Source organism: Vidua chalybeata, chromosome 1, assembly GCF_026979565.1.
Source record: "Vidua chalybeata isolate OUT-0048 chromosome 1, bVidCha1 merged haplotype, whole genome shotgun sequence".
Lineage (NCBI taxonomy): Eukaryota > Metazoa > Chordata > Aves > Passeriformes > Viduidae > Vidua > Vidua chalybeata.
In genome coordinates this window covers 38,634,497-38,660,279 of record NC_071530.1, presented here as the reverse complement: position 1 = coordinate 38,660,279, position 25,783 = coordinate 38,634,497, and the positions used below count along the sequence as shown (strand labels likewise).

At 38.3% G+C, this 25,783-nt stretch overlaps 1 long non-coding RNA gene across 1 annotated transcript; it reads left to right on the top strand.

Annotated features, from left to right (window-relative positions):
• Positions 1–30: 30 nt before the first annotated feature.
• Positions 31–15,548, top strand: LOC128794496 (uncharacterized). Its single transcript, XR_008433157.1, has 3 exons — positions 31–119; positions 2,067–2,135; positions 15,465–15,548. It is a non-coding gene; the product is annotated as an uncharacterized LOC128794496 (long non-coding RNA).
• The last annotated feature ends 10,235 nt before the right edge of the window (positions 15,549–25,783 follow it).

Sequence of the window (25,783 nt, the reverse complement as noted above, 5' to 3'; positions counted from 1 at the left end):
CCCTCAGCTGGAGACACTTGGTCCCCTGCTGCCTTGTCGCCTGTAGCCCTGTGGCAGCCAGACACTCACCCCACCTATTTGAAAAGAGCAGAGATCCAGGAGAGACAAACCGATCTCTGGTGGGTTTTCAGCTCCCCCCACTAGCATGTGACAATAAGAAAATTCAAAAGATAAACACAGCTTTTATACTGACAAAATCATCATAAAGAATTAGAGCATAATCTGTTTGGAAAAGACAGTTTAGTCTAATTTAGGACTGCATACAGAAGTATTTTTATGGTAGACATTGAATGGCATTGTGAAAGCAAAAGAGGACAGGCGTTTTCATCCTTAAAATGTGTCATTGTAATCTTTAACCTTAATTTCTCTCATTTAGGACTCCCAGTACAAGGATAACATATAATCTACCTAAATAATCTTCATCTAATAATACTGATCTATATTCTTAACATCAACCACATCTTAGTGTATTTTAGTTTAAGGAAAACACATAGAGCCTGGAATAACGACAAAAGTTGAAATGATCTTATCTAGAAAATGTTGTATTCAGGGATTAATTTCAATGAGGTTTTAATATAGATTTTATTGCTTTAATTTTAATTTTTCTGTTTTGTTAAATGAGAGTTGTCCCCTTAAGAACACATTTAGAAAGAGAAACAAATCATCTTACTAAATAATTTTGATAAAATGTCACCCATGGCGGTGCTGAAATTTTGGTAGATGTTTCAAAAGATCAAATAATATACTGGCATGATCATCCAGGTTTTCCTTTCAATAAGCAAAGGAAAGTATAAGGAGACATCACAGAAGTTTTAAAAGAGGGAGAGGGAAAGAGAGAGAGAGAAAGTAAATGATACAGTAAGAAAAGTGAATTGAAGTCATTGACAGAAGGGAAATAAGAAGTAGAGGGGCTGCCAAGTGAGTAATGAGGTAGAGCCACAAAGACATGGGTGGGTGGCTCTCAGCTAGCAGCTACTGATGCTTCTTGGAGCACCTCTTGCTCCATCTCCATGCCAGGGGATCTCTGGGATCTCAGGGGATCTCAGGGTGCCTGTTGTTTCTTGCCCTTAAATTTTTAACCAGAGACTCCTTCTACAGCTCAGTCAACACCAAGATCTGCATTGTGGCATCAGTTTTCTGGCACAGTGATTTTAGAAATGTGAGCTCACAGTACTGCAGCTGAAGTCAGTGGCTGCTGCAGGCGCTCAGCTGTCTCATCCCCTATCCTTTTCCTTGCACCTGCTCCTGCAAGGTGCTCTGAGCGTTCAGTCTCAGTGAAAGAGAAGCGAAAAGCTGCAAACACATCGTGGCTTCCATATCTCCTGTCCTGCTGCATTCCTGCACCTGGAATGGTGTTTGTCCTGTGTGTGACAAGGAGATTGTGCTGTACCTGTCTATGTCTGGGCACCAAGACATAGGGACATATTTTGTCCTTGGCATCCCTTCAGAGAGATGCAAGCTGGATTACTCATGTGGATAGAGTGGCAATATCAGTCCTTTAAATAGTTACAAGGGGGAGTTTGAGTTTCTCATATATGTAAACCATTATATTTAAACATAAAACATCTCTTTGTCTTATAGCAGAAGTGTTCCATGTGGGCTTTGTTTATTCCCACAAAGGGATCAGAGTTCAATTTTGTGTAAAAATATCTGGTGATCAGAAAGTGTCTGTTTTGTCTTTTTAAACTGAAAACAAAAGAAGACTGCATGGAAATTAAAAAAAAAAAATCCAAACACTACTATTAAGCTTTATTGCTAATAACTCTATGCATAATAATCAGTATTTTGTCCTCCTGATTGTCTTTTCCTATCCTTCAGTTTTCAAAGGGCCTACATCAGACTATGCAATCCTTATTACTGAGCATGCACAACACTGTCTTCTAAATTCCCTGTAACTATTCAAATAGGAGCTTGAAAAGACAAATTGTGTATCACTCCAAAGTCTTAAAACAAAACAAAAGGCACCATATTGCCACTTTAGGGACACATTTGTTGCCTGCTGTTGCTATTATATATGCCATTTCAGTCCTGCAGTTAGCCATAAACTGCATCTTTTCTTTTTCCAGAGAGAAATAAGAGATGCCTGAAGGGAAGCAAGAATGGAGAGCATCCTTAAAATGACTGATTTACAATTGGTAAGAAGATACAATATGAAAATTATAGCTTTCTGAGTGTGTCACATGCCAAGTTTGCGCAATGCTCTTGCTTTAAAAGCTGCCTCACAGGCCAGCGTGATGGCTCAGAGGACAGCATGGCACACATGCAGCTGTGTGACAGGGAGAGACCTCAGGTCATTGTCCCAGGACAGGCAAGAAGCTCCTCTCAGGGGGATGAGCTCATGGGACACCTCTCCTGCAGAGGCTGCTGTATATAACCTCCTGCACAAATGAGAGCATGCAGCAACCTATATTTCTGCAGCACATCTGAGAGTGGAATGGAAACAATAATGAAGGCCCCAAAAACATCAACTGAGAGGAAAAAAAAGGCCCTGTGATTCAAACCAGCCTCTTAGCATAAAATCCTACCCAAGTTCTAGTGAGTGAATGAAAACCAATGCGCATTTTATGTGACTGTGAAAAGCAAATATACAGAATGCTATTTTTAGGCTCCTGGGATTTAGGAGTCTGATGTTAGTTAATCTGCTTTAGCTCCTGTGCAGCTTGGTCTCTAACTTAGGTTGGTAAATAGGATCTGCTGCTGCAGTCTCTAGATTGCAGGGGGGTGCTCTAGAGCATGTACCTTTACTTTATCTGTGAGGTGTAAGAGAATATGGGCATTTTGGGGTGTACGAGACGCATGGCTGTTCTTTGTCTTTTTACACTCAAAGTCAATAATGAATAGGAGAAGTGCTGATTCATTTTGCATTTTAAGCAAAAAAGCATGTCCATCGTGTAATTTGGGGGGGGAATTTGGCCAGTCCCAGGGCTGGTATGATGTCAGGCTCAAACACCTTCAGCAAAGTAGAGATGGGTGCCATGAGTCTGTATCTGAAACTTACTCAGTTTATTTCTTAATCTAGTATTTCATTAAAATCCTGCTACTCCCTACTAGCATAAACATCTCAGGATTGTGCTGGCCTATCACATCTATTATTTATTAAAGTGCTTATTCTCCATAATTTCAAAAACTCCTCCTCAACACTTTTGTATTTTTGCTGTCTGGATTTTGCTGTAACATGGGATTCCATATTTTTCCTTCATCCTTTGTGAAAAAGTACTTCACTTTGTTTTCTGTTTGTTACCTGATAATTTCATTCCATGCCTGCTCATTCTGATCTTATCAGAAACAGAAATCATTCTTTGGCAGTGTTGTTCTCCAGTCACTCAGGACTGCAAAACCTTTTCTATAACTTTCATGCTCGCCTCTAGGATTAGCTACTTTGAATAAAGCAGAATCATCTGCATCTTTATTCATTCCATGAATGGTTTGCAAATAATTTATGTATAGTACAGATCTCACATGTAGCCTTTTTCCACTGGGCATCTGTAATTTATTCCCGATATTTTTTAGATATTAATATTTAATTTGACATTAATCCATGAGAGGATCTTCCCTCTTATCAAGTAATAAACTCTGGTACTCCAAATATATATAGATTTTCTTTATTTAAAAATCTGTTATTCTATAGGGAGTTCCTGAAGTATGGAGCTAGCTGCACCAGTGTCTCCAAGAAGCAAATTTAGTTTATTATAGCTATAAGTGAGCTACTCCACAGAGCTTTACTAATAAGTTGCACAGTGATTATCACTCTGGTGTTCTTATTTCCCCATCACATGCTGGGATGGTTGTTTAAAAGTCTTGTGAACTTGTTTTGAATAATGATCCTTGTTGCAGTAACCCAAGAGTATAAAACAGGGTGACATTACAGTTTGTGTGTCTCCAGCTTTAATTTGTATTTAATAACCTAGTTTTTGTTAAGTATATTAAATTTAGTTGACTTTTAAAAGAGCACCCACTGAGTTTTATGTACATGCAAATTGTATGTCTGTTTGCTATAGAATTAAACCCTCAATTATAATGACAATAAAGATGTAGTTATAGTTTTAATAATCAATTATCAAATAAGTATCCTGATTAGTACTTGAGATTAAGTTACTGATTAAATATTCCCTTATATGGGAGCTTCAGGGAACTGGTTCTTTAAGGAGATTGATCCTCAAACCCAAAGAAAGACTAGCTGGATGCAGATTTATACTCAAAAAAACAGGTAGAAGAATTTGCTCTGATATTTGCACTTGTTGCCACAATAAAAAATAGCAGGTCTGTGTCAAGATTCCTACCTGTATCAATGATCATTTAATCTGCACCTAGTAGTCAACTGTAAATGAGAATTCAGTGTTACTTTTTGAACTGTTCATGAGCAGTTCTATTGTTTGAGACAAATATCTTCAATTTCTCCATGGGCAAAGTGGAAATAACAGATAGGTACTACCTATAGATATGGTAAAAAATGCTCGAAGGCATGAAATTGGAAGAGATAAACACAAAATACCGCTGAGATGTAACTGTGATTGAACAAAAAGCTTAAGGGATAGGAAATAAAATAGCTAAACTATTTTTCTGGCCTTATTGCTAATTGGCTGGTGATCTTTGGTAGTGTCAGGTAGGAATTGCATATGAGACCTTCTTAACAGGGTGTTGAACTGCACACCCCAGTGCCCTATACTCTTCTCATCCTGCATTTAGGCCTATAGCATGTTTTAGTGAAGTGCTTAAAAGGGAAGTTTGTTCACTATTTGACATTTGGAGCTAGTTTATTTTCAGTACATTGTCAGAATTAAACCTCCAATGTTTTCTCATTTTTGTGTGCTGTTCAGAGCATCAATGTTTGCCTTGTTGTTTTCCCCCTAGGAAAATTGCCTTGTCTACTAATTTGAATGTTTTAGCCTTTTAATCTACATGGATTTTAATGAAAACTCTTTTGACTGTTAGTTCACAGATTTTCCTTGCATTAAAAAGAGCCTGAGGTTTTTTCCATTGAAGTAATTTTCCTAATATGGTGAGAAAATGCCAGGATCTAGAAGTAGTGACTTAAAAGGAATTAATTACTATTTGAATGAAAATAAGACAGCATACTAATTCTGATTTTACAAAACTTTTCTAAACTGTAGTGCTAAAACCCAGTAAATCTAAGAAGTCACATAAAATATTAGACCATTAGACCAAATATTAGAAATCAAGAATACATGGAGAGATTTCAGATTCCTGGAGAAAGCAATAATTTAGAGGGCAAAATCTAGCATCTGGATTTGGGAGAGCAATGGTTTGGAAGTAGGAAGATGGAGTTACTGATTTTGGAGAGCAACTGCAGGAAGCAGCAAACAAGCATGTCTTGTAGGTTCCTCTCATTTTAAAAAAAGTCACGTCTGCCAAAGAGAGCTTGCCTTGCCTCTATTCTGGAGCCTTCAGTTTAACAAGACCTTGCACTTCTTGCAAGAGGTCCCTGAAAGTCTTTCTTTCTCCCCACTAGCACTTTGTTATCCTTCTCTATAAGTATGAAACACTTATATTGAGAAAATAATAGGTTAAAAAATATTAGAAGTGGACAGTGCCTTTCTACTTCCCAGAAAGGCACAGACTTATTCATTCAAGCATTTGAAACTCTTAAAGAAAAACCTCACAGGTCTTAAGGTATTCCCAAAGGACTTACTTATGGTTCCTCTTCTCCTCCTGATAGCACTTAGCAAGAATCATATTTTCCAAAGCTTTCTGACCTGCCCATGGCCCTCTGTTTTACTGAAAGCTCTTGCCAGTATGCAGGACATATGTAAGTGAACAGGGACATCATTAATTACTGCAGCTTCACTTTAGGTTTCACAGATGCCGATGTCCTGGAACTTCTGGCCCCCGGGTGACTCAGACTTGTCCAGACATAGGAAACTTGTTCTACTTTACAGTAAAAACTTCTTTCTCAAAGTTTAAGGATATCCTGAACATTTGTAAAAAATGAGTGCTAAGTTGGGAATGTTTTTATGAAGATCCACAATCACCACCAACCTGTGGGGATAATTGAGTCTATGGGCAGAGAAAGATCCATTCTAGAGAATTCCCCACTTCTTTTGTGTGACTGAGAGGTAAAACAAATAGTGCCCAGGTTTCTGACATTTTTTATCATTTCCATCTCCTTTTTGTCACTATGATTGCTATGAAACAATAAATGTTTCAAAATGCTACAGAGAAGGGGAAAACAAAAGATTTTCTGACCTGAAGACTGGGCAGAAAGAGAACAAAAGAGAAAAAGGCAAAATAGTAATATTTAAGAATTCAAAGTTTCAGTTTTAAACAAACCACCTGCTTTACCTAAGAAGGCAAAATATTCTTGTTGAAGTTTCTGATGTTGAGAACAAGCATATCATTTCAATTTGTGGGAAAGAGGATGCAAACATAAAATTCTAAGTAGAACTGCGTCAATTCTGAATCATCATGGGTAAGAAGAAATTATAGTTCTGTAATACTCTCTTACTGGGCAACAAAAAGTGGGTTTTTTTCTTGTGATTGTATTTAATATTGAGGCTACATTCTGCTTTTATTGAAGTAACCGAGTGTCATATAATGGATATATCCCCCCCAATTTCTAGAGCCTGGAACAGAGAGTAGGCAAAATCATTTATGTATCTGCTTTCTTCTACAGCAGCCTGTACATCTTTGTTATTTTGGCAGCATCAAATATGTATAGCAGATGCCATCTCCTGGCAATATCGTTTTTGGAAAGTAGTACTAATCTTACTCAGCTTACATGCAGGAACTGATTTTTGACAATTTTTGAAATATGCTTAATGTGAAAGCAAGCTGTTATGTCCTTGGAGTTTCATAGAAAGCAGTAACAGTTCAGGGACATTAGTTAAACATTCTGATTTTCACTTGACAGTTCCTAATGGTCTTGTAGTAAACAACTGTATAAAAATTTAAACACATATGACATACATTTAAATACATATTTTAAAAATTTTAAAATTACAAAGTTTACACGTAGGGTTTTTTTTTTTCTTTAACAACCTGATACAGTTGGAAAGAGAACAAGCTTTAGGATTCAAGAGGGGGTTTGTAAGTTTATCTTCAAATTTTTGTCTAATTATATACAGAAGAAATAGGAATCAAAGTGTAATGATTTTAAAGAGACACATGTCTTGACTAGCAGAGAAATACAGCACAGTAACATGGAAAAAAAAAAAGCCAGAGTTCAAGTGGGTAAAATCCAAACCAGTCTGATTTGACTTGGACCTATTTAGAATATTATATTGCATTTCATGAATAATTATTGAATTTCAGAAGCATCCCTAAGTGGCAAACAAATATGATAAGGCCACACAGCAAGCTCATGGAAATGAGGTTCTGACACACAGTGATCTGCTTTATTACACCAACAGATTGTCTGGCGCTCAGCAGAGCATCTCCATGGGGTCTGTGGCCCTGCTGCTTTAACAAAGCTGAAGCAAAAACAATAGTGGTGAATCTTCCAGATAACTGTAATCTGTTTTCATTTTTTATTTCCAAGTCCTTTTGGACTTAATGATGTTAAAGTAAGGAACTAAGAGTTGGTGTCTCTTTGCTCTGTCTCTCTGTACCATCCTGTGTTTTGTGATTTCTGATACAGACAGATTCACACGAGACACCAAACTGGTAAAAGTAAGGAGGTCAGAAATTGGCTTCATAGTGGTCTTAAGATGTCAGGGCCACTGGGGCTTCAGGAAAAAAAGGAACTGGTAGAAAAAAGCTGACATTGTGTACCAGATCAACATTACTACAGTTTAGACAAGGAGGAAACTAAAAGCTACACACATTTTAGGACAGTGAGTTTTTAATCTTGCTGAGGATTCTCCAGTGTATTTAATGCAACACATTACCATTGTTTCTTCTGTTCAAGGGTAAGAAAGTAGGTGATGAAAACATATTGATGCTCAAAGAGTATCCTACATCATTTGCAGTCAACAAATTCCATGGCCTAGCAAATGAGCATTTTGCTCATTGTTGTCAGACATGGAAGTTGCAGTCAAACACTGAAGCTGTAGTTGTTAAAGGGCTACCTTTAATTACATCTGGGAGTAGGGTGCCTTTCTGGATAGCAAAACTGGATGGGAAAACAAAAAAACCTCTGACAGCTGGGCACTCCTACCCCTACATGTGCTGTGCTACAGGGCAGCACAAAACTCTGGTGATCCATACTTGAAGCAGGGTGAGTCTCTCCCTTAGAGAATTGTAGTAACAATCACAACCGGTCCAAATCATGGCATGAAAAGGCTTGGGGTCTTTGAAGCAGACCCATCCATTTGGAATATGATATTCATGTAGAGTAAATATATCTGTGAGGCACTTCTAGATCCAGGCAGTCCTGTGTATTCATGTTTATGGCAAGCAGAAGACTGTCTCAGCTGCTGCAGCTGGAATTTCTTATACTATGTTCCAGTAATGAAGCCAACAAAGTGCTGCTTACCAAAATCATACCTATTGCAGTGGCCTTAGAAATTCTCAAAAATGTATAGTGCTTTTCTTGTAGGGCTTTATTTTGCTTGATTTTTCTATCATTCCGCTCAGACATTTTTTGGCAATGTTTTGTTGATGCAGCTGTATAGGGAGCAGAGTCCCAGTCAGGGGCTGGTTTTGCCATTGTTGCCTATGTGAGAGCTGAGAGCCCGTCTCTCTGGAGCATCCCAGCTTAGCTGAGCACCTCCCACCTCTCACCAAGCTTGTGATCTTGGTAGGGCAGAGACTGTTTCCATTGCTCTAATTGCTCGCTTTGCAAGGCTCCTTGTTACAAGTGTTTTTGCGCTCACTGAGGCATGTGAATCAAACTTGTCTGTGTTTGCTTCAGCCCCATAAACAGTGCTTGTTACAATGTGGGCTGTTTGCCTGATTATTCAGAAGTCTAATCATTGTAGGCTTCATTCTAACAGCACTCACACTGAGCTTGTTTTGCAAAGCCCTCTCACTACTTCCATTATCATTTTAGTACTATGAAATTCTTTCACATCATACTGTTTTCAGAAAAGGAGTGGGGCAAAAAAAAAAAAAAAAAAATTGGAAAAAGCCGACACCACAGAAACAGCTTTGCACAGCACAGTACAGTACTGTTTTCCAAGTCATGCCCAGAGCTACTACTACTTGTTTTGGTCTATGGGAAAAAAGACTGTTTCCCTTCGGTAATTCTCATCTGCCCAGTCCTGAGCCTCATTATAATCTCTTTTTCCCTCTTTAAGTAATTATTCTCTGGCTCTTAATTCCAAAAGTAAAATCAAATAATAAAACCTGGAAATTGCTGTCATTAATGTAGGGAGAATATAAACCAGCCATGTTTCCTCCTGGAGGTTTTAACTTGAAAAACTGGAGCGTAACTGTTGTCATTGTCTGAAACTTCTGTAGCGGCTGGTAATTTACATTAATTAAGTATGCAAATAGATGACATAAACAACAAATTGGCCTCAGCGTTAACAGTTTTCCTCCCACATTTTGAGACAAGCAAAGTGGTATAATGGTATGGAAGGGATCTAATTCATCCTAATTCTGATCTTCCTCTGGGAGCAGAAAGAATCCAGCTGGGCTGCTGGTGCTGTCAGTAATTTTGACACATGGAAGATTTTGGTTTTAATGTCATTTCAGATAAAGACTGCTTTTTTTTTTTAGCAACATTTACAGCAAAACAAAATGTGATGAGAATTAGGGTATTGCTGGTCAATTGCATTACCTCAAACATGCAGAATTCCAGTTTTGTAAGTGGAAACAGAACTTTATCATTTTTAGGAGGCATCAGATTAGTACAAATTATTTCTAGATAGTGTTCAAGAATCTTGGTTGCAGTTTTTACTGCTCTGAAAGGACTGTTTTGTTGGAGCTCTGGAAATTAGTACTTAGGGTTATTGATCCGTTTTCTCTCTGGCCGTGATAGAGAATGTGTGTCAGAAAAAAATTTATAACAACAATACTCATTTATCTTTAGACATACTCTTCTTTTACAGCTAAACAAAATGAATAAAGAATGTATTCATATTCAGATATCTATGTGCATTCCCCGCAGTTCCCCCTATAGATCACTCTTTCCTTTATGTTTCATCCATTTTTCTCTCCCAGAAGGAGGGATGCCACAACCTGCCTCAGTCCCAAAGTCTTGGCTTACTTCCCCAGCTGCCCCATATTGTATCACAGGCCATTTGTTCTGGTCTCACACGTTGCTCATCTTTCAGTCATGTCATGCATGCTGTTTGCTAATTGCATGGTGGCTAACTAATCTGGGTCTCTCACTCATTTGGGGTTGGGGGGAGAGCACTTCTGTTCTGCTCACAGGCCTCTGCAACATCCCTGGCACTGTAACTGTGGGTAAAGGACTGAGCTGTGTTTCATCAGAAGCTTAAATTTTTTGACTAATGAATTTTCTTTGCAGATTTATTTCTACAACTTTACAATGCTGAACATTTGCTCTTGTCTTCATACCCGTACACATTTTCTGCATATAAATAAATGGTTGTAGAGCAGAACCATGCACCGCTGCTCTCATTGCTTCCTCACCTGCAGATCACTCCCAGTTTTATGTATTTGAAGTGAGGTTTGCTTATTTTGACTGGCTACATCATTCATGTGGTTTTGTATTTTCTCTTCTAAGTGGAAGTGAGACCTAAGTGCAAATTCTACTTTCTGAGGTAAGAATGCTCCTCTGTGCTTTTCCAGTACCTTTGTTCATCAGGGCACTGGCAGAAGCCAGTAGAAATCAAACCCAGATAAAAGCATATTCAGTAGTTAAAAAATCATCACAGGTATTAGCTTGGCTCCCTTCACAGCCTTTTATCTTCAAATACAAGATGGAAAAGTCCCATATTTAATAAAGAATGAAAAACAAAAATAAACACAGCTGTATTCCCTGGTCTTTATTTGATGAAATTATTTACAATTGCAAATATCCTAAGCCTTTTATTATTAAACTTTGCTATTTTGGAGACTGATAATTTTCCTTACATAGCTTTCTGCTCGATAAAAACACAATAGAATAATTTGATCCCATATGCTATCAGGACAAAATAAGGACTTCTCCAATAATAATTCAAGACTGTTCTTCAGAGTTTCAGGTTACAAGATGCGAGGACAAATGCAAGTAAATTACTTTAACACTGCTTTGGTTTTGTGTAATTTTGGTAAGTTACATATGAGCGCTACAGACTCCAGCAATCCTGTCACAGACTAGAGTTTTTAAAGATCAATCCTAGAGAATTTCTGTGTGACCACTGCACAAAAAAAAAAAGTATTCTTAAATAATCAGCTATGTTATAATTTCACATCAAAACTGAAGACATGGTGAATTTGCTATGATTGCACTGCAGCAAGAACTACCAGAAGAGTCAGGCGGCATGCTGGATTTCAAGGAATTAAATTTCAGCAGAGTGTCATACTCATATTTTCTTGCTCTAATCTAGGCTTGTTTGAAGTGATGATATCTGGAGAGAAAGACCTTGACTTCTGATTCTGAAGCAAAGTCAGTGTCAGTGAAGTGCAGACTCAAGTGATAGGGCAGGCATGAGCTTCTTCAGAGAGGAAAGAGCTATGGAGTGTCTGCCATTAGGGACAGGCAATTCCTAAGTCTGGCAGGCTGATCTATTTGTGGTTGTCTAGTAGCATATAAGGGCAGCTAAGCTCTGTGAAAGATGGAAGGAATATGGCCATAGACTTATTTTTCCTTTGGTCAGATTAGGAACAGAGCTGTGCATAAACCTGACAGGCTCTATGCATATGGAGATGCCATTTCTGCTTAACCTCAGACTCCCACAGCTTGGATCTTAGTTAATTGTATCATGGTCTATTTGGACCATCTTCTAGGCAGGGAGCACTGCTGGGGCATACATTATTGTTTGTGCAGAAGGTACTGAAATACAAGTCTTGATCCAAAGTGATCTGGTCCAAATCCTACCACTTCCAAATACTGTGTGGTGGTGACAACAGGGCTTTGAATCATCTGGCCCTCCTAAAGGAAAACTGGTTCTGTGCCCAGTGAACCACAATGACCTCCTAAATAAATGATGCAGTAGAAAACTCTGTGTTGAACTGCACCATGCATACTGGCCTTGAAGATTTTACACTATGCCAGGCCACTTTTATAAGAATAATAGACTGTGTTTTTAAAAAAAGAATTGGCATGCATGTATTTGACAGCTATCTTCACAGGAAATAATACATCTCTGTGTTAAAAAAAAAAAAAAAAAAAGAAAGAAAATATTCTTTAAAGACATCTTGTGCTTTAACCCATCTTGGCTTTGTGAAATCTTTAAGATTGCAGTGGAGTATCTGAAGTCTTTGGTGAGGTGTAATGAAATCTTTATGCTGAGGTAACTTTCTTTCTTAATAGCATGGTGGGAGAGAATCCATTACGTTTTAAATCTGTCTTTGTCTCTGTGGAGACATTTATTTTAAAGTAACATTTTAATCATGGCTTCAGCCTGTGGGGAAAAAAGAAGATACCCAGAGCTGAATAATGCATGTCCAACTACCAAAGGGGATGCTCTATTAACTCTGATTTACATATGACTGATTGTTTAAATTTGTAATATCACAATTCAGATGGCATTTTGGAAAGGTGAAGACCTCGTTTAGGGCAACCATAATTCAAGGAGTAAATCAATATAGTTTAATAAACATTATTTGAATGTATACATTGTCAAAATAAGGCTGACCCCCACCACAATCACTTTTAAAATAAATTAGCTCCTAGGGTCCTTCTCCTGCCACTTGGGCTTAGAAATTATTTGTCTGGGTGTTTTTTACTGTGCCTATTTTTATGGACCCTTGGCAATTTTAGGGCCAGAAATAACATATATCAGCAGAGAATGTGAATTTAACAAACGTCATTATAGGCATGCATTTCTGCTACCCATTTTCTTTCCAGAATCAAATAGTTCTCCTCAGTTCAGTTTGACCACTTGTCTTCAGATAATAGATCTATGAATTGTTCCTTGATTCATTTTTCAGTGGTCTCTCCTGGCTTTTCAGGGCTGTGTGCATAGGAGGAGACATTTTGCCATTCTGGCAGCATTTGTGCATCAGTAGTGGGATGTGCAATAGTTGGAGAACACCTGGTTAAAGGCTTCTCCCTCACTGGACTGGCACTGCCTTCAGTGACAGCCCTTCAGCTCCAAGCCCTGAGCTGCCCACTCCTGCCTTTGAGAGTAATTGTGCCATCCAGTGCCACTTGTGCTGGGCAGAGGCACTAACAGTGCCAAGGGCACACATAACCTAATATCTTATTCAGAATGCTTGCACAGTAATCTCAATGAGAATACTTTCAGGATTTTTTTTTACGAGCTAGAAGCAGTGAACACTGTTATAAATGCTAGCATATAACACTCTGAGAGGAATAATTGCAGCACATAGTTACTTATGTTAATACTATCACATTATCTTGTGATAGCTGTGCAATTAAATGAGTCACCACTAAGCCAAAATCTCATTTGTCTCCAAGCACTCCACAAATATGCTGCATTCACTGTCTGTGCTTTGGTCTGATAGCTTTTTAGTCACTGCATTCTCTTTGTGTTTGGAGAACAACAGAGCTGTGGAGCCTTTGAAAAGATGGAGCATGCTGTTTGAAATTTAGTAATAGAAGGATATTAATCTAATGAGTGGTTTTCCCAAAATGTATTTAAGAAGATGCTTTTCTGAGTGATATTTATACAGCAATGTCTGAACCTTAAAAGAGTGTTTTAAGAACAAAACCAATGTTGTGACACAACAGTCTGTATCCTATTTACCCTCCACTCTGACTACAGCCTGTGTACTCCATATTTCACTGAAGCAAATCCCATTGGCACTGGTTTTAATTTTCAGATATTCTCAATAATATATGCAGAACTTTTGTGCTGAGCAATACTGGAACATCCCAAAAGTGAGCAAATATTCCGCTTGAAGAGTGGTCAGTTCTTGGTTTTTGGTAGGAAAAGAAAAGGAACCTAGCAAGCAGATAGGAAAAAGCTCATTGATGTTTGGGGAAGCACATTTTAGACAACAAATATGATTTGTCCCTTTTGTGTTACAGATTTTTGCTGAAGAGATTATATCCTGAATGGGGAAGGAAACTGATAGAAAATAATTCCTTTTCCTTGCACAGTCTCCCTTTTGTTTCTTTTCCTAATTAAAATCTGCAGTCTGATTTTTGTGTACTTGAAGATGCCTCTCTGGCCGAAAACACAGCTAGGTCTAAATGTGGGTAGAAATTACTCAGCTTCCACCTAAATCATTGTGGAACTAGAACATTGCCTCAGTGCAAGCGAAAGCTAAGTACAGGCACAACAGCTCCTCTCCTGGTTGCTGTAGCAGCTCAGAAAAACAAAGAAAAGCAGAGTGAAGCAGCACTTGAGAAAATGTTCCCTGTGGCCTCAGGACACCGTTCTGTTATGGTCAGATGCTGTTAAGGTTTAAGAAAACAGAAATCAGTAGTGGTACACTTATACCCCAGAGTTTAATTATGACCTTTTGTATTTAGGCAATATTTTTCCCAGCCCAGGAATTAAATACAGTACAGAGAGACACTCCTCAATGTGACATCAAGTATCGTTCTTCCCCTGAAGAAATAAATGTGAATGATGAAAGCAGGAATGTGGAAATAAAAGTGTTACTTCCACACTTATAATGCCAGCTAGCACTTGTTACCAAACTTGTGAAAATAGCACGATTTACTGTAATAGTTTACACTTGACTAGTGAGGTATAAAATATCTTTATCTTATAGCCATATAAACTATGGTTAAATTAGGCTGAAGAGACACACAGAGCAGTGCCCACAAAAGGATTACAAATACAAGAGGCAGAAGCAGAACATCCTGTTCAAAATATATGTTGAGTGGAATGGAAATGAAAGGAATTAAACTAAAAAAAGGATGAAGCAGTTCACCTCTTGGGTAAATCTTAATCTGAAAGAGAAGTTGATTTAGGCTGAGGCTATACAAACTCCTTACTTCCCTGCAGCATTTTGACTGATAATAAAACAGGGACTCTAAATGTGAGGATGGTACGAGATAATGTGATTAGTCTGATCACTCAGATTTTTACCAAAACAACAAAAACTTTGATTGAAGTAGTATCATTGTATTTGTATGCTCTCACCTATCTAATTATTTACATTGAATACCAGAAATTTTCAAGTTTTTTTTTTGCTGTATTTTCACATCAGGATTACTCAGAAATCTGAGGTGAGAGTACTTTCTATTCTTGTGTTTGAGAGAGATAGAGATATCAAACTTTCCTTTCTAGATGTGGGAATTAGAGTTTCAAAAATAAAAGTAACAAGCCAAACAGCTGAAAACAGCCTGAGCTGAAAAAACATCTCAACTGAATTACACTTTTCCCATTTCCCTGATGTGATAAACCTTACACTCTTAACAGATCTGTCTTTTAAATGGAAAATCAAATGGAAAACCTCAGTGCTTTACGTTTTTTTTATACTTCATGAAATATTGAACAAAAAAGAGGTCATAAGGCATTTTGTTGACTTTATAGGTCTCATGAGACTTCTTCAGGCTCTCTTCTTGTTTGCTGCTGTACATCTGGAGTGAGAGCCATGCAGAGACAAGATGGCAGGTGTAAGTTGCTCTTGGAGATGTAATACATTTTCCTCCACAGCTTGCAAGACAAACACTTCCTTTCCTGTTTCCACCAGAAGGATAAAAAAAAAAAAAAACTTTGGGCCATGCTCTTGCCCCCAAAAACCAAATTATTTTTTCCAGAAGTTCCAGCATGACTGGGGTTTCCTCCTATAAATTGAAATGTGCAGCTTCCTTTTGTTGGATTAAAAAAATTAGTTACTACCACAGGGAAAGAAAGGTTTCACATATTCTCCTAAAACAATTATTTAATGTTGTAATTGGATGTCTAAAGAAAGACTAAGCCATGGGAAAAATGAATGTAAGTAAGATTTAGTGTGCACTAAAATTAAAGAAGTCTATGTCTATAGCAACAGCAACCAAAGTACTCAACAAACGTGGCCACGGTGAGCTTGTGAGAGGCAGAAAAATGTTGTAATCCTTCCTGACGTGGAGGCAGCTCGCCCCTCCCTGGCCAGCCCCGGCTCTTCCCAAATCGTGCCACCGGGTGCCGCTGCAGGAGAGAAAAAGGAAATGTTTACCCGGCCTTGGCCAAGGACGAGGAACGTTCATTTGCATGATTCTGCACTCGCGCCTAGCTGAAATAGCGTTCCCCCTCCTAGTGCACATGCAGCCTTCTTGTATTAAACTTCTATATCGCGAGTTATTAATTTTACTGCTCTTGAAAGTTATTGAGGAGAGAAAATAATGTTGTAAAATCTGTGTGTGACTCACATTCAGCAGAAGGGCAATGCAAGAGTTGATGGACTAAAATTATTCCATTTTGCTTAGAAAACCCCCAAGATTTCACTACGTAATTCTGTCATAGTTGAATCTATGTGGTCAGTTCTGATTTCACATTCTTTTAATTTGTTTGTTTTCAAAAGAAACCCCTCTAAATTATAGGTGTCAGCACTGCTGATTCTCTTTAATTTTTTTTTCATTTTTGCACATTTTCATATAGTTTGCAGCTAAAAATCCAGGAGGGGAGCCCATCAGTCCTAGCACTGCTGACCTACTCAGCAGCACTCAGACCAGCTGGAGAGAGATTCAATCACTCTGTGCTGTCTTACCTGAGGCCTGATTGATTCTCATTTCATTGACAAGTTGGTTAAATTCCCCAAGAAACAAAGCAGGATTCTGGCAGAAACTTACAATGTGCAGATGTTATTAGAAATTGTAATTAAAAAGAAATTCCTATGTTATGAGGATTTGCCTAGGAACCAAAAGGCAGTATCAAAGCATATGTCTCTGCTGTATATTATTAGACTATTATGTATTATTGAAAAATGCAAATCATGGCTATTAAGGAGAAATTCAAAGAAGCAGCCAAAGGAGTAGAAAGTTTGCAGGTGGCATGCTGATTGTTTAAAGATGCTGTACCAGGGACTAACAGCAAACATTTACTGCTTATCAAAAAAGACTTTAAAAGACCACACGCACACAGAAAGCTGGCATGACAAAACAGAAATGTGAAAGTAGTTGTTAGAAGTAACAGTCAGTCTTCAAAAAGTGGAAATTGTGTTGAAATGAGGAGAACAGAAACGAACATAAGCTCTTATACGTTTAATATAAAGCCTTTATAAAGTGGGCCAAAAATATTTTGAGGAATAACTTGTGATAAGCATAAGAGTGAATAATAAAACTTGCTCTAAACACATCAGAAGTATGAATTGTGCCAGACAGTTTATAGGCATTCTATAATGTTTGGGCTATAAAAAAAGTATTTAAAGGAGATAAGCCCAGAGCTGAAATGCTAAATGAATTTTTCACAATAATGTTCTCCATGGACAAGCTTAGGCAAGTTTCAACAGCAGAACATTTTTTTGGGTCCAAGTCAAAGAAATATCTAAATTTGAAGTGTCAGAGAAGAAATTTTAGACTAGACAGAACCAAATGGTAACAAATCAAGTAGATTATATCAGGTTTTCAAAACACTTCTAAAGGAAGTCTGATATATGTGACAAATTAGTAATGCGATGTAACTCAACATGTAGATTGGCCTCTTTTCCAAACGACTGGAATGTGGCAAATGGGATGTTCATTTTGTTCCTAAATTCAGTGAGACCTCAGAAATTACAGCCCAATAAGCCTGGCCTCCTGTATCAAGCTGATAAAGCTTTGTACAAAAGAAGGGTATAAGGCACAAATGATTAGAGTTTATTGAAAAAATCAAGAGAATGAGAATGATTTGGACGATACACTATGAATGATACATCATAGATGGATTTCCTAAACCTTTAAGCAAAGGTCCTTCATTGAAGCAAGCTGAAGAAAGCAAGCATGAGATAAAGCAGGTTTTCTCAGGTGTCCATACACAATTGAAAAAAAATGTTCAGAAATCAGGATAGGGAATGAATGGGTAGCTTTCCATTTTCGCAATGGCAAGGGTTTACTCATAGATGTTCTCCAAGACTTGATGCTCACTCCCGGGCCACTGTATATTTTGAATGTTTTAGAAAAGAAGTAAATAGAGAGGTCGTAAGAACAGCAGATGATGCAAACCAAGAACCACTTGTGATAGGATGCAGGACGTTCTCTCAAGACAGAGCAAGTTGGCAATAAATGGTGGAAGAAATTCAGTGTTAAATACTGGAAAATACCCACTGGGGGGAAGAAAAGCCTTCTTATGCTTATGCAAGTGCAGCTTTAAATAGGTTATAACAACTACAGAAGGAGTTGTCTGAGTTCTTCAGGAGATACTGTATGCAAATGTCAGATTAATATTCAGCAATGGCAAACAAACAAAACCCCAAAGTATTAGCAGAAGGAAATGATTAATAAAACAGAAATCAGGATGCAATTATAAGCATGATACAATTTGAAGATCCAGAGTTATAAATCTGACCCATATCTGACCTTACATTGTTCTAGTTGGTGTTATTTTAAAAATATTGTAGAACTAAAATATATAGCAATGATAGCAATAAGTGTGGCCAAAGATAAGGTATGGCTACCACGAAAGATGGAACTTAATAGAGAGGGCATACTTTAACTTGGATGAGAAACATCTGCTTGGGATATGAAATAGCCGAGGTTATGAAATCATTAGTGGCATGGAAAAAATGAATAGGGAAGGATTCTTCTCTTTCTGTCGCAGTGTAAGAACTGGGCTTCCTGAAATGCCACTCGCAGACAGTAGTTTGAAATCAAAAGAAGGGAGTAGTTTTTTATTTTTAGTTGCCATGGAACAGTAGCCACTGTCTCATCAGCAATTCCTGCTCTACAGAGATTTGAAAAAGCCCACAGAAACAAAAGAACATTAGATAAAGAGCTAAATTGTACCTCAGTCAAGTATAAACAAATGTGGTTGTCAAGTGTTTATGAGAGATAGACACTAGCTCAGGGACCTCTGTTGTGAGGGGGGACTGAAATCTGTAGATTTGAGGAAATGGTGTGTTGGGGTCATCTAAGAAAGGAGTCTATTGTTTGTCCTGTTCAGTTCTACCCTTCTCATTTACAGTAGTCAAATCTCAGTCAAAAGTTATGATTATGCTAAGAAAGCATGGAGAATGTTTTCACTAAAATCTTGACCATTACTTCTGAATGGGATGATTACTTCTGAACCAGCTAGATTTTGTGATTTGTAAGTCAGTGGATCTGGCCTGAGGCAACTTCAATACCCAACAGACAGAACAGCATGCCTTCTACATGCAAGAGGCACAAATAGGCCCTGCCACAGGATTTCTCCCATCCTGAACTACAAGCCAGACGTGTGACTTGTCAACTTCCAATGCGAGTCTCATGAGAGACAGAGAGCATTCAGGTCTTATCAGCACTGCCGTCCTGTTGTCTTTGCTACAGAGCTAACTTGAGTTAAAGGGATACGTCTGTGCATTTTTTGGCAGGGGCTTTTGTTCAAGACAGCATGAAAGGAGTTCATGTAGATTACAGTTTAACTCTTCAGTGAAAACAGCTCCTACAACCTAAGTATCACTGTTTTCCAAATGTGCATTTCTGCATAGCATTTTCTCTTTGCAAAGTAAACCTCTACTGTGGACAAAAGAAATGCTAGGCATTGTGAGGTGCAACGACTAAGATAAATGTGTGCACAATCAGTGCAGGTGACCGTGATGTTCCAGGCAATCCAGAAATCACTTTAGATACAGTAGTTCAGAACTATGTCCAAGCTAAGTCCTGGGGGTTACTTATATTTTTACAGATTTTCTGCAATTTGTAAGGATTAGTAAGTTATTGCTGAGACTTCTAGCTAATTAAGTACTTAGTTATGATAGCAGAGTAAGAGTAGGATGGTATATGAAATGGCTCTGACACAGAGAGGTCATCTGGTTTTGTTAATGACACAGTAAGGCCATAAACCTTATTACATATGAATCTGTTAAACTGTAGTGTGTGTAGAATAGGAAATAAAAGTGCAATATCATCAAAATCTCTGAAAAGACTTTTATAAGGTCATGCTATGCTGACACCAAGCATTTTAATTTAAGGTTAACGTCTTCTAATAATACATTTGATAGCTATAATGAGACTTTCAATGGAAAAATTATTTAACTGTTATATTTAACTTTTAAAATTATATACCCCAAATGTATTGTGGCATATATTACCACTATAAATTAAAATTAATGTATACATTACATAGTTACATAAAAATGGGCATTTTTTGATTTATGGAATGGTAGTAGTTCTGCCTCCTTTCACTTGTTCCCGCAGAGTGAAAGATGCTATGAATATGAAAGAGAAACAAATGAGTAAGAGGTTTAGTTTCTTGACTTCTCCTTTACTTCTGTCATGCAAGCATAATATATTCTGTACTAGTTTCCTGGGAACTTCAGAAGGATGAACATGAAAAAGAGAGACTGTCTTTCTAAGCAGCCTTTGTCTAGAAACCAACATTCATAATAAAGGCTGAGCTGTGTTATTTCAAGCTTTAGCATATATTCCTCACCAAATAAGGGACTAGCCAATTTATGTAAAAGAATAATCTGCCTCTGAGCAGAACTTATTAGCTTGGGCATAGTTCCACAACAGCGTGTCCAAACAGCTTTTGGATTGAATGTGTCTTCCATTTTGCACCTTAGAAAATGAGCTAAGCTATTCCACAACTGTCTCCACCTGACTACAGAGACATGCCTTCATAATACAGCTTGGACCCAGGCCCTTCCCCAGCTTGCTGACACAAGTTGGCTGTCAACTGCTCTTACTTCCCAGCTGATTGAGGCAGTTGCAGCACGATGAGTTCAATATCTATATTTACAGGAAAGTCATTAGATGGACATTAAATGAGCACTCAAGAACACATAGCTTAGTTTCTGAATTTTGTAGGTTCCTTAAAAAGTGTTGTGTGAAAGTAGTCAGCTCTCTCTGCTTGCTTACTGCCTTAAAATAAGGATTGTCTGGAAAATAATTGCAGTTAAAACTGAAGACACAAAGGGGGCAGAAGTTCCTCTCATTAGCCCTACAATCAGTCAATCTCCTGTAAAACATAAACTGTGCTTGAATAAAATTTAGGAGCTCTTCCCTGAAAAACACATCTTTGTCTGAGGAGCACCTATAGTTCAGAGGAGAAGGACCATCCAGCAGGAACTCTGCTCTGGTGAGTGGCTATGACACACTCAGTACGTACTGCATTACTAGAAGGCATACAGGGAATGTGCACCTTCCCAAATTCCCAGTTCTTGAGTGCATGCACTTCAGTCTGTTCTGCTCCTCCCCAGTCCCTCTTCTCAAAACCCAACACATTTTATCTGGCGTGTATGTAACAATTTCAGCATTATGGGAACATTGTATAACAATGTGATTGCAGGCTACAGAGGAACTTGATGAAGGCCCAAAGCAGAGAAGGCTACATAAACAAGGGAAATATTAGAAAGAAAAGTAAAGATAGTGTTCAGCAGCCAGAAAAAAAGAAAACGTATACCCCTCAAAAACATAGGAAAAGAGAAGGGGCAAGGAGGAGAAAGAAACAATAAATAGTTTAAATATGACATTGATTACAAAGTTGCTTCATTGTTCATGTTTGGCAGTGGAAGAGGAAGGGGAAAATAGCTTTTTAGAATGCAGCATGAACATTAATATTGATGGCCTCATAAAAGTAAATTTGGGTTTCTCAAGGGAGAAGAATGCAGACACTCCTTTGCCATTTAAAGCTGAAGTTCATGTGGAGGAGAGTCACAAAAGTCTTCAGTCTCTGTACCGTGAGTGTTCAATAGACCAAATATTTTTGGCAATGTGCCTGCTCAGATGAGTGTGTTAGTGCTGCCTGCTGGGTTATGTAAGGGGGAATTCTGCAGCAGAGACAGTGAAGCAGGAAGCCTGAAATGTTCCAGAAGACCAACTGGGATTTCCCCTGCTGCTATTGTCACAGCAGAGCCACTTTATTTAATTTAACTAGTAAAAATTAATTTACTTGTCATACTCTAAACTTAGTCTGCTACCAAAAAAAAAAAAAAAAAAAAAAAAAAAAAAAAAAAAATTCAGACAATGCTAGAATGCTAGTGAAATTTTAAACATGTGAGAGTTTAAACACAGTAATTTCCTGACTGGAGGAGAGAAAGCTGGAAGACCAAGCAGCACAGACACACCATGTCTGCCTCATGCAGTACTGTGATGCTTGGTGATGGCGGGAAATACTTGGCTGTGGTGCAAAGGTGATAGAACGCCAAGTGAAGCTGGCAACTCTGCTAACATAAACCAGAAAATAGCCAAAACTCTTGAGGGGATGCATCGTAAAAAAAAATAGACAGGGCAATGTGATGTAATTAGTTATTACAGCAGAGGGATGGGAACCAGAATGCCTTGATTTCCAGTATTGTCCAAGTTACACACTAAGAACACAGTCATGCCAGGTACTAAATGTCTTCTTACTTAGGCTCTTGTCCATTCAGGATATTGTTGTATAGCCTTTCCATAGTCACCTGCTTTAGCCAAACATGTGGGCTACAAATACCATTCAAAATGCTCCTCTCTTGCAAGCTAGAGGCAGACACTTTGTGGTGTCATTGTTTCTAGCATAAAAGCATTACATATGCAGACACTAAAAGTTTTAAAAGCAGTTATTTGAGAATCTGGTTCCAATAAGATGCATTGTCTTTTTTGATATTGCCTTTTTTGAGTGGTAATATATGCTGCAGTGTATACAAAACAATATTAACTCTACCATGGCTGAGTTGCTGATGAAAAGACACAGTAACAAAGACGGTGAAGTGTAAAAAGTCATACATTAGTTACATATGAAGCTAGAACTAACAGTTCCTGGACCCTGACCCAGTGTACTTTTCCTTTGGCCAAAGGGTAAATTTGAGTGTAAAACAGACATAGAAAGTTTAAATTTGCCCATGGTTACTTGAATTTCAGAGTTGAATACATGACCTAGGAGGGACATGACTTCAGAGATACAGAGGAATGTGGGAGAATGTGATGAGTACTGATACATTCTGAAAAATTAGGAAGTGGCTAACAAGTACTGCAATGCACTTGCAAATAATTGCTTTCTAGATATTTATAATTTGTTCAGTGATTTCCATGGCACATCCCATCACAATCCCTGGCTTCAGTCTTGATATCCCCACTAAGTTCCTTATCTAGTCATTCCGTCTTCCCTCTCTCCTCCCTGATCTCAAAATCCTACAGTCTGCCCATTATAAATTATTGACCCCGTTTTTCTCTTTTTCCACAAGCTTACAATTTCTTTTTCTACCAGGTTTTCTCATCAGTTACAATGCCTTAGCTTCACATTCATTTGTACCTTGCACTTCTGTCAGGTAGCTTTGTCCTCTATCTGTAACAAAAAGAAAAAAATAATAATATAAAACCCCAGGAAAAACAATCTCTTGGTCCTGATAGGTAAAATCCCAAAGCATCAACTGTAGCTAGGAAAAGCTGAGAATATTGTTGCAGCCTTTAAATTTTCAGGTGAAAAGTGCAAGTGAGTCCCTTCTGAGTACTGAGAAGATTTTCCAAAGACTTGGACCCTGGTCAAACTTGGTGTGCTTTTCACTGAACACAGCAATGGACATATTCATTGCACAGAAGTTGTCCCCTTACAAATTTCACATTTTCCAAGATGTGAAGTGCTGCAGCTGTTCAGAGAAAAGGTTGTGAACAGACACAAACCCACCATAATGGTAAAAGAGCAAACTGTTAAAGCACTGTGAAGTTATAACAAGACAATATAGGGTATTATCCCAGAAAGTGTCAGACAAACTTTCTCATAGCTGATGCTATCAGCACCACCTCTTACTGCAATTCACACATAGCAAACTCATACTTTTTCTGTCATAGTTAGATTTTGTATTTCTGAAACACATCGGAAGGTGATATTTTTCTTGAATGCTTATGGCCAAAAAAATCCTGCTGTTGATCCTTGTGATTTACATATCAGTTTGCCATTTTAAAATAAGTGCTGTGTAAACAACAGAGAGATTAATATATTGCTGTGGGAAATTCTAACCCATTCATATGCCAAGGTTTCATCAGACTTTTAAAGGCTGGAGCTTCAGCTATAACCTTAAAATAATAGCCCTGAGTCTACAAAATATCAATTGCCTTAAATGATGCCCCAAAATCTGTCAAAAGATTCTGGATCAGATACTCAGTTCCTGGAGCACTGAACTTCAATATACTAATTTTATGTGGATGCTGTGTTTGGTCTCTTAAAACTCCTGTCTTTTGTCATTATAATTTACGCTCTTGTATATTCAGCTTGCAGGCACCTTTCTGTTGATCACTTAAAACTTTGGCTAAGTGGTGCTTGTGTTTCTAGAAATCAAAATCCAAAAATGTACTTGTGCTTAATCATTAAATATCTATTTAATCAACCATTAAGCCATTTAACTGTGGGATATATTTAATCAACCATTTCCCAGACCAGATAAACATGGTTTTTATAAGTTAAATCAGTCCGTGTGAGATAATCCGTATTTTTCAGATTTCCCAAGGTGCTTATTTTAAATGGCATAAGGTTTTTCTTTTTTTTTTTTTTTTTTTCATTTCATCTGGAGTATCACAAAGTGCTAGACAAACTATAGTGTTGAGCAGTAGAACATTTCTGTGGGGAAATATGGCAAATAATGACAAACAGGAATCTGTGTGCCATTTAAAGGGAGATTTAAAAAACAACAAATATCCCCCACACTCTAACCCAGGATCAGATTGAAATTATTGGGATGGTTATCTCCCTGGATGTGAATCTTTGACTCACCTTGTACCATTCTAATATTTTAACTGAAGAATTAAGTTTTATTACAAAAAGGACAGGTTTGCACTGGGGAGTCCCAGGTTCCCTACAAGCTCTGCTTGTGCCCCTTGTTCCTGACTCTATTTATGGCAGAGGCTGCTAGGTGGGCTCAGTTCTGGGTAGCTTTGCAGTGTGCATAATCACCCTGCAGAAAACAGAATTATTATTCCCTCTGATTAATAATTATTATTGGTTGAATGGAGCTTTACAAAATACAAATTGAAATACATTCATTTCCATGCAGGCTCTCAAAATAAAATGGATCTAACTGTGATGAAGACAGATCCTGTCCCTTTATTGGGCTGTCACCTATCTGTCATCTGCTTCAAGAAAGGTTTTCAGGAAGGAAAGATTGGTGCTGTGGACAAGACACTGGAATGGCTCCTAAAACAGCAGTACAGCAGCTCTATCACATTTCTGGTGGCACCAGGCCATTTTGCTGCAGATAACCTTGTGAATATCTCTGCTTCTGAACTAAGAGCCTGTGTAGGCGAGCTCCCAGGAGACAATGCTGATGCCAATCTCTTTGATTCCTGACCAAGACTCCTGAACTTCCCATTCCTTCTGGATCGCGCTGCCAAAGCCTGCAAATAATACAAAACCCTCTGCTCCTTTCATCCTGATGTTTTGACACCCAACTCTATTTTCCACTGGAAAGCCTCCTCTTCCTTCTTGCTTCCCAACACTCATCCTGCAGCCCTGCAACACCCACAGGGCCCCCAGGGAGGAGCACCCTGCTCTGTTTAGCCTTTGACCTGTCCCTGCCTAACTCTCTGCCCTAGCCTGCCACTCCTCCTGCTCCATCCATCCAGCTGCTGCTAGTCCCCACCTCCTACACTCCCTTACCCTCTTCTTCACTGCCATGAACCACCTAAGGATGGTGGCCTGTCTATGCCATGCCCACCTATCCCCTCCTTCCTGCCCACCAAGCAAGACTTAGCCCTTCTTTTGATAGCATTTCACAGGAACAGGTTCCAGATGTGCTTCCTCTCTGAGAGCAGTATTAAAAAATGTATTCTGGACACAAAAAGGGCATA